The sequence below is a fragment of the Peromyscus californicus genome, unplaced genomic scaffold (assembly GCF_007827085.1).
Source record: "Peromyscus californicus insignis strain IS unplaced genomic scaffold, ASM782708v3 Scaffold_9__1_contigs__length_137607984, whole genome shotgun sequence".
Classification (NCBI taxonomy): domain Eukaryota; kingdom Metazoa; phylum Chordata; class Mammalia; order Rodentia; family Cricetidae; genus Peromyscus; species Peromyscus californicus.
Genome location: NW_026294617.1, coordinates 90,969,549 through 90,978,057, shown reverse-complemented (window position 1 = coordinate 90,978,057; position 8,509 = coordinate 90,969,549).

Here is an 8,509-nt window from a genome sequence, read left to right as displayed (position 1 = left end):
AACAAATTTCTATTTGATATGTCGTGGATGCAACCTATTTTTCGTGTGTGTGTGTGTGTGTGTGTGTGTGTGTGTGTGTGTGTGTGTGTATGAGTGACTGACTGTCATTTGTGTTTAATGTGTCTGTTAGTACGTGCTGGTATGTATGCATGTCTAGAGGTAAAAGAATTACAATGCCCATCCCTGTTCCTCTCCAGTTAATGCTGTTCAGGGACTCTCACAAAACCCCAGGCTTCCTGTTCTGAATGGACTACACTGTCAGACCATCCAGCTTATAGGATCCTCCAGTCTCTCTTCCTTCTCTTTCCCTTTCTCTTATTTGATCTCCTGATTGTCTTCCCTTCCCTCCCTTCTCTTCCAAACCTTGTTTCTTCTACTCTAATCCAATTTCCTCTCATTTTGTTCATCTAGGTTCAACAGAATCTACTGAATTTATTCATATAGAAAGATATTTATTAGATTTGTTATAGCCTGGTATTGCATCCACAACTATCTGCACTCCAGAGTCTCAGAACTGGTATCCGTTAAGTGTCTGAAGGTCTCAATAGCCCAATCTTGTTCCAGAGGCATAGAATGTTTCTGGAGAGAAAACAGTCTTCAGTCCTTATGGGAAGGCTGCAGTACCAGTGTTCTTATATGAGCAGAGATTGTCAACCAAAGCAACACCAACCATGGCAGTGGGAGTATCAGAGCAGATAAACTTCCCAGCAGGACTAAACTGAGAGTATCCAAAAATAATTTATTTTCCTCATATTTCTTTATGTCTAGCCCAATTTCACTGAAAATTGCTGCCATGTTTAGGGTTTTTCTTCCTATTTCAATTAAGCTAATCAAGAATATTTTGAATTACAGGGCCATAAGCTGGGTTATTCTAAATAATGATAGATTCTACATCTTGTCAAGTTACCAATATTAACCCTCAGGATTCCTCTCTCCTATACTTTCCTTCCATGCCCTTTTCTCTTGTTTCCATCTCCTAGCCTCAGTTACTAATTTATTTTCTTGTTGTTGTGACAAAACTCCTGATTCTAAGCTCCTTACCTATAAAATTTTTGTTTGCTTTAGTATAAGTGAATTCAATCTTTTAAAAAAAGTTTTAGACAGAGGTCACTTACAACATCTTTAGTGAAATAAAGGGTTTCTGTCATATGATGTTGTAACTTCCAGGGTTTCACAGTCAATAACAGGTTTGTTGACCGATGTTGTTTGCTTGGCAAGCAGCACAGATCATACTATTTGTGTTGGAAGCACTGCTTGACTATAAACATATCCTTAATTTCAAGGCTCTAGTAGGCAAATTTCATAAAATCTGTCTTCTTTCTCTAACCTTAACACACAATTTATGTGAAAGTTACATTCATGTCTTCTGTTCTGCATGCTACATGGGTAGATGAACATTGCTTTTTTTGAGGCAGTTGTACAACATGTAATGTGACTCAGGGGAACTATGTGATTTATAGTAGAGCACCCATTAACTTGAACAATTCCTAAATTATATTCATCCCATAATTTTAGAAGGTTGAAAATTGAGTAACAGAGGAAACAAAAGGCTTCCAATATTAAGGAGAAATATAAATGAAAATGTTCTATGACTAAATTTGAAAAGTAAGTTATCCGTTTAAAATTCTGAATGGTAGTGCTATTATGTTTTTTATTTTGAAGATACTTAACTGTGAGACTTCCTGTTTAGAAACTGCATTTGGTAAGAGTAGAAAGTTTTTCTCCTATTGATGAGGGTTAACTCACTTGTATTTTGTAAGATTTTATTATCTGGTATATTACATCCATTGACTAGGATTTTACAAATAATGGTTATTTGTATATGGAAACAGGAAGCTATAGAGATACTAGTGTTTTTTGAGGCTGTACTTGCACTTAATATTTAAATAGAGCCTTGCCTTTCCTGTGGTGGCACTGGGAACAAACCCAGCTGCAAAACTTTCTACCTATAATCTGCCCTGCCTGCAAAATGTGCCAAGGCCAATGGTGGCACAGAAGTTGTGGGTATGGCCAACCAATGTCTGGTCTACCTAGATGCCCATACGATGAGAGGGAGCCCATGCCTGACACTGCCTGGATGAATAGAAACCAGACTCTGGATGACCCAGAGTCCTAGGATTGAACCAAAAAACTACTGGCTCAAAAAAGCTAATGAAATGATTCCTAATGATGTTCTGCTAAACTCATGCTATGCTCATATATTGCTGCCTAGCCCAGTTGTGACTTCTTCCAGCAGTTAATGGGAGCAGATGCAGAAACTCTCAGCCAAACATTAAGTGGAACTTGGCTAATCCTGCAGGAGAAGGAGAGAAAGGAGTGTAGGAGACAGAGGGGTCAAGATCATCAGGAGAACACCACACACGAACATAACTAAGCAGGGCTCATATGGGTCCACAGAAACTGAAAGGTCAATGATGATACCTGCATGGGTCTACACTAGGTCCTCTGCGTTATGATATGGTTGTTTAGATTGGTGTTCTTTTAGGACTCCTAAAAGTGCCAGTAGTGGGGGCAGGATGGGAGTGGAAGGGTGATTTTCAACTCTTTTGCCTGCTCCTGGGACCCTTTCCTCCTACTAGGTTGCCTTGTCCAACCTTGATATGAGGGTTTGTGCCTAGTCTCATTGTATCTTGTTATTTCTTGTTTGGTTGATATCCATGGGATGTCTGATATTTCCTTCAAGGTAACTGAAGAAGAGTGTATTTGGGCTACAGGGAAAGAGGGAGGGTTTAGGAGCAATGGAAGGAGGGGAATCTGCATTCCAGATATATTGTATGAGAGAAGAATAAGTAAAAACAATACTAAAAACCAGTAGAGCCTTGCCAAGTTATATGTTTGACTTTGTTCTGACTCCAGTAGAGTTCAACTTAGTTGACTGAATTTTTGGCACTTGACATGCTAAGAGCAATCCTTCAAATATTTTAGAATTCTACCTCTGCAATATTATGCACATAAAATAATGAAGAATCTTGTTATATATTATTGATTGAAAAATAATTAAGGAATTGCATATACAATTTGAATTATCTTCTTAACAATAGATGGCATTTTTATTTTGCCTTTTTTATATATTTTTATTTTGTTAAACAATTTTATGGCATGCAGTACAATAAATGAATAATTATGCACTCTGTGACCACCTCATCAAGATAATTATCCTTTCCATAAAAATTTTGTTAAACTTGTAATTATTGTTCACACTTATGGAATGATCTTAATTCTTCTTAAAAATAAGTTTTAACTGATTGAATTAAATCACTTCCCGACTCTGCCTTTAGTCCTTCATATCCTTCCCAAGTACCTTCTCTGGGACTTCTCTAATATTTTCTCCACTCTCAGTTTGACAGCTTCTTTTATTTAATCATTGTTATATATACATTTTCAAGTCCAGTACAGCAAAAGCTAATACTTGGAGTTTTTGGAAGTGAAGAGCAATGTCTCTCTGAGTTTCTTTTAGGGAGAAAAGAGAACAGCTTCATCTTACAGCATGGTGTACTTAAAGGGCAGGATTACTGGGAGTGTCAGGCCTTATTTTCAATTTTAGATGTCAAAAAGGCTCACAGCTACTCCATGACATACTTTTCCCAAAAGTGCACCTGAATCCTTTTCCTTTTTGGCTACCACATTGCTCTGTAGCTTTACACAGAGAGATGTGAACACCAAGGGGTGGGTTAATTCAATCTCAGGTTACTTTTCAATGTAGGTTTGCACTTGATAAAAAGTTTATGAGTCTATGTTAGTTGGTTTATGTGTATATGGTTTCAAGACATATTGCTCTACATTGGACTACCAATAGATGGAGGTGTGTCCTTTGGAGAAGCTAATTCTTCTTCTTCCATGAGTCATTCATTGTCTATAATTCTTTGTAAGGGTTAGTACTTTGCAAAAATTTTCCCCTTACATGTTAGCATAACATTGATATTGCCATTATTCTGCTCTTTTTATGAAACTGTTATCAGAAGTGATTGTTTTCATGCAAAAACCTGACATTCAGGATCTTAATAATCTTCCTTCCACTTCTGCAATGTGGCTGGATCCACAGAAGAAGGAGCTGACAAGTAGATTAACCATTGGGTCAGGAGTGCCCATAATCGGTTAATCCTAGCATTATGTTTTGTTTTTTTGTGATGGTGTCTATTTGCCATAAAGTGGTTTTTATGATGAGGTGTGGTAACTACATTCTGTGATAAGGTAATATTTAGAATGTAGCAAGGCAGTATGCTCGACTGGTAACTACATTCTGTAATAGGATAAGATTTAGAAAGTAGTAAGGAAGTATGCTAGACTAGCAGTTTCTCCAGTAAACTATGTTTTTTGGTCCATGATTTCACTAGCTCTTGAAATCTCTCCAGTGCCAGGCATGGTACTACTGAGATTACCTTGAGTTCAATTAGACAACAAAATTGAAAAATGTAAAAGAAATGGACAATTTTCTGGATAGGTACCACATACCCAAAATTAAATCAAGACCAGATAAACAATTTAAATAGTCCTAACATCTCCAAGGAAATAGAAACAGTCATTAAAAGTCTCCCACCTAAAAAAAGCCCGGAACCAGATGTTTTTAGTACAGAATTTTACCAATAATACCAATACTATTCAAATTGCTCCACACAATAGAAACAGAAGGAACATGGCCAAACTCTTTTTGAATTTACTTATGAGGGCAAATCTTGAGCATGGTTATTATTGTTTACTGGTTTGGGGGTCTGTGGCCAGTACTTTATATAAGCATTCCTGTCACACCAGACTCTTGGATTTTGCTTTAAAAATGTATGACTTCATGAGAAGTATTTACCATTCATACTGTGAATTTCCAGTTAAGATGTGATTAGGAAAAGAAATCATTTTGATTAGCTGATGCATTTTATTTTGTTATATTTTAATACTATCTCTTAGAAGCCTGTTCCTTTCTAATGACAGACAGAAAGGAAGAGAGCTGGGATGAGAGAGAGGAACTGGAACTAACTAGAGTGAGGGGAACCATAATCAGGATATATTAGTGAGGAAAATAATCTATTTTCAATAAAAGGAAAATGTTAGTTTCTTATAAATTCTTATAAATTATTAGATTGAATAAACTAACTGTTTCATACCTCATGAAATCTTAGGTCTATCTTATTTACCACATTAAATCACTATAGAAGTTTAGAGTAAAGGAAAATACCTTCTTTTTAGTGAAATGGAGAAAATATGGGCTATAGAACATTTGTATTCATAATTATAATTTCTCAAAGGACGTTGTTTCAAGGAGCAATGTAAGAAATTTATCGATGTCATATTATATTTATTTAGTGTTTATGTGAGTGTGTGTCTGTCTGTCTGTGTTTGTGTCTCTGTGATAAGAAATATTCCACAATAAATGTGTGGACATTAAGGGAGAGTCCATAGGTATCAATTCTCTCTTCCCGTAATCTGGTTCCATAATAACAACTCAGATATTCAGGCATGTGTGAAGGCCTTAGACACTGAGCTACAGCCAATGCCCAATTCTGTACTCTTTGCTTCATTCTACATGTCAAGACATCAAGAATTTCTTTACAAATTTGTCTCACAAAGGGAAAGGTATTTCATTCTTTAAAGGTTTTACCTGTGGAGTTTTCAACTCCTCATATTATCTGAAGTGGAAAATGAGAAAACATATGAAATGCATTTCGTTATTTTATTAATATTTGGGTCCTAATAAAATTATTTAAATCATACCAGGAAGTTTTAATAAAAACCTTGCTTAAATAATATTCTAAATTTACAGATTAAAAAAAACACTAGATGTTTCTTTTTAAATGAACAGGTCAAAATCAATTGTTTTGGCAGAGAATAGTTATTTAAATTAAAATCAAATTGGCTGTACTAGAGATCCTAAAAGGAGAGAGTAGAATTTTAGTGTAGACAGAGAAAAAGGAAAGGAGCAAGAAAGGAGGAAGGAATGTATGAAGGGCAGAAAGAAGGAAGGAAGGAAGGAAGGAAGGAAGGAAGGAAAAAAGAAAAAGTTAGGAAAAAATGTGCACATAATGGCACATAGGTGATCTTTATCTCCATTTGTTCTCCTGTATTACACAAAGTACTTCTGGGAAACTGAGGATATCTTGACATTGGAAAGTGTAGACTTTAATGATAGAATGATAGATATTAACATGTTTACACTGAAAGTGGGAACAGAACATGAGTTTATAACAGTATCACTTGGACAAATAGTGCAGATAACAGTACAGTGATAATAATAATAATATGACAACTACATACACTGATATTCCATGTAACCATGGATTTGGATAACGGTATTATTTGCAGTTACTTGTTTAAACATGATAACCTTCCTTGGGAATGTAATTTACATTTTCTACTTCCTATCAATAGATAAATTACTTTCAGGGGTGACTTTCAAGTGTGGGTAAGATCAACATAGAGGTGGTTTTCAGGGTCTTGGTTGGTAGAAAGTTCAGGAGTTATATACATATAGGTACATAAAAAAGATCAGTGAAAAAAAGAGGCAATGAATTTGAAAAAGAGAAAGGAGGGATAAATAAAAGCATTTGGAAGGAGGAAAGGGAAGGGAGGAATCTTGTGCTTACATCTCAATCTAGAATATAAAATTAAATTTAAACATTTTAAAAATTAAGACTGAAATAAACTGTAGTTTTTTTTCTTGTTTCTCTTAAGTGCACGCAGTAAATTAATACAGTTTAGCATTTGGAACCATTATTTCTGAACTCCCGAGGATGCTTATGTTCTCTAACTTGTTCAACTGTATTTTGATCAGATCTATGGCATCCAGTGTCTAGTCACACTTCTCGCCTGATTCAAAACTTAGCCAGACACAATTAGTCTCTTTACTTCTTGCATAGTTCCCTCCTTATTTACTTTCAAAAATAGGTCTCAAGTAATAAAAATTTTCTCTATATTACTTCTTTTTTAATCCTTTGTTATCGTAAATAATTTGTTAGTTTCTTTAAAGTCATCATTTTCCATTAAGTTCCTTATTGGTACCTTCTCGTTTGTCAAGATCAAGGTCTGAAAGCCTGAGGATATAGCCAATGGTCATTGACCTGTACATGTCAAATGTCAAGGCCTGACATCTGTTTTTTTCACAGTCCCTGATAAGTTAATACCAAATGTTTTCTGTGCCATACCTAAAATGACCATTATTTTCCTAAAGTAACCTTATCCTGCTTACCTCTTTTAGGTGTGACTGTGGTAAGGGTACATTTATGTGTAAGACAATCTGTGAGTGTATATGCCAGTTTTTTGCATGTAGAGGCCATAGAATGAAGTCATTAATCTCTTTTTATTATTCTTCAGTCTATTCACCTAAAAGTCTTTCAGTGAACTTCAAGGTTTCATATTGATTCATCCCTATGGGCAGGTTGCTTCACAATATTCTACTCTTAGACTCCAATTTTGGGAATAAGGACATTTTAAACCATGCAAACAATTACACTGGTGCTGAGAACCCATGCATGTACACCTGAAATACTGTCTCACTGAGTAAATATTCACATCTTCATACTGACCTTTAAAGTGTGATTTTATATTTTCATAGGTTTTGTAGTGATGCTTCAATCTCAAGATATGCTATAATAATATACTACCTTTTACTTCCCATCTTTTTCTTATAGATGTTCCTGAATTTCTAATGATGGTGTCATTTTTTTGTTCACAAAACTTTAAGTAGCCTAGTCCTCTTTGAATCTTTCTCTGTATATCCTTTCATGAATCTAAACATCTGCCAACCCTACATCAGTCTGTACCAAATCTGTTGCTCCTTCCCCCATCTTAGCTCTTCTGAAATGTCCTTCTCTCCTCCAGAGTTCTTTCTTTTCCTTCCTTCTCCTCCCTCCAGTACTAAACTTCTTCTTGATTTCACTATCTAACACCATACTAGTTTAGGTTCTCTTAAGCATGAAAATACAAAAGAATTAATATGAAATAAAAGTATTTATTAGAACAGCCTTCATGGTAAAATATGCAAAGTGCAACAATGGCTTCCTTCAAACCAAAGACTAGATGGGTAACTGCGCACACCACATGGCAAAGTGCCTCAGTGGTCTCTGAAATATTGGATGGTTTCTGGATATCCATTGGTCTTCAGTTCACAAAGGATGACGAAATGGGTGAGTTTTGATATTAGCAAAGGATGATAGGAATAGTATTAGGAGCTGTAGCCATAGGCATAGCTGTAAGACTCATCACCACAGGTGAAAGACACAAATATTAGCTAGTAAAAATTACAAGCCTTTTCTTATACATCCTCATATTAGGCTGTGACTTCTGGAAGGTGATGGCCATTTTTGGGGTTTTCTATCCTTTTCCAGTTACCTAATCAAAAAATCCTTCACATTTACATGCAGAGGCTAGCCATGAATAAATCCCTTATCCAGTGCCTTGTCTCCTGGGTGATCCCAGATCTTGTCTAGATGGCAATCAGTATTAACCGTCAACCCTCTCCTGTCCTTGATTTTCCTTCTCTCCCTGTGGTAGTTCGAATGTAATAGGCCCCCATAATCTTATA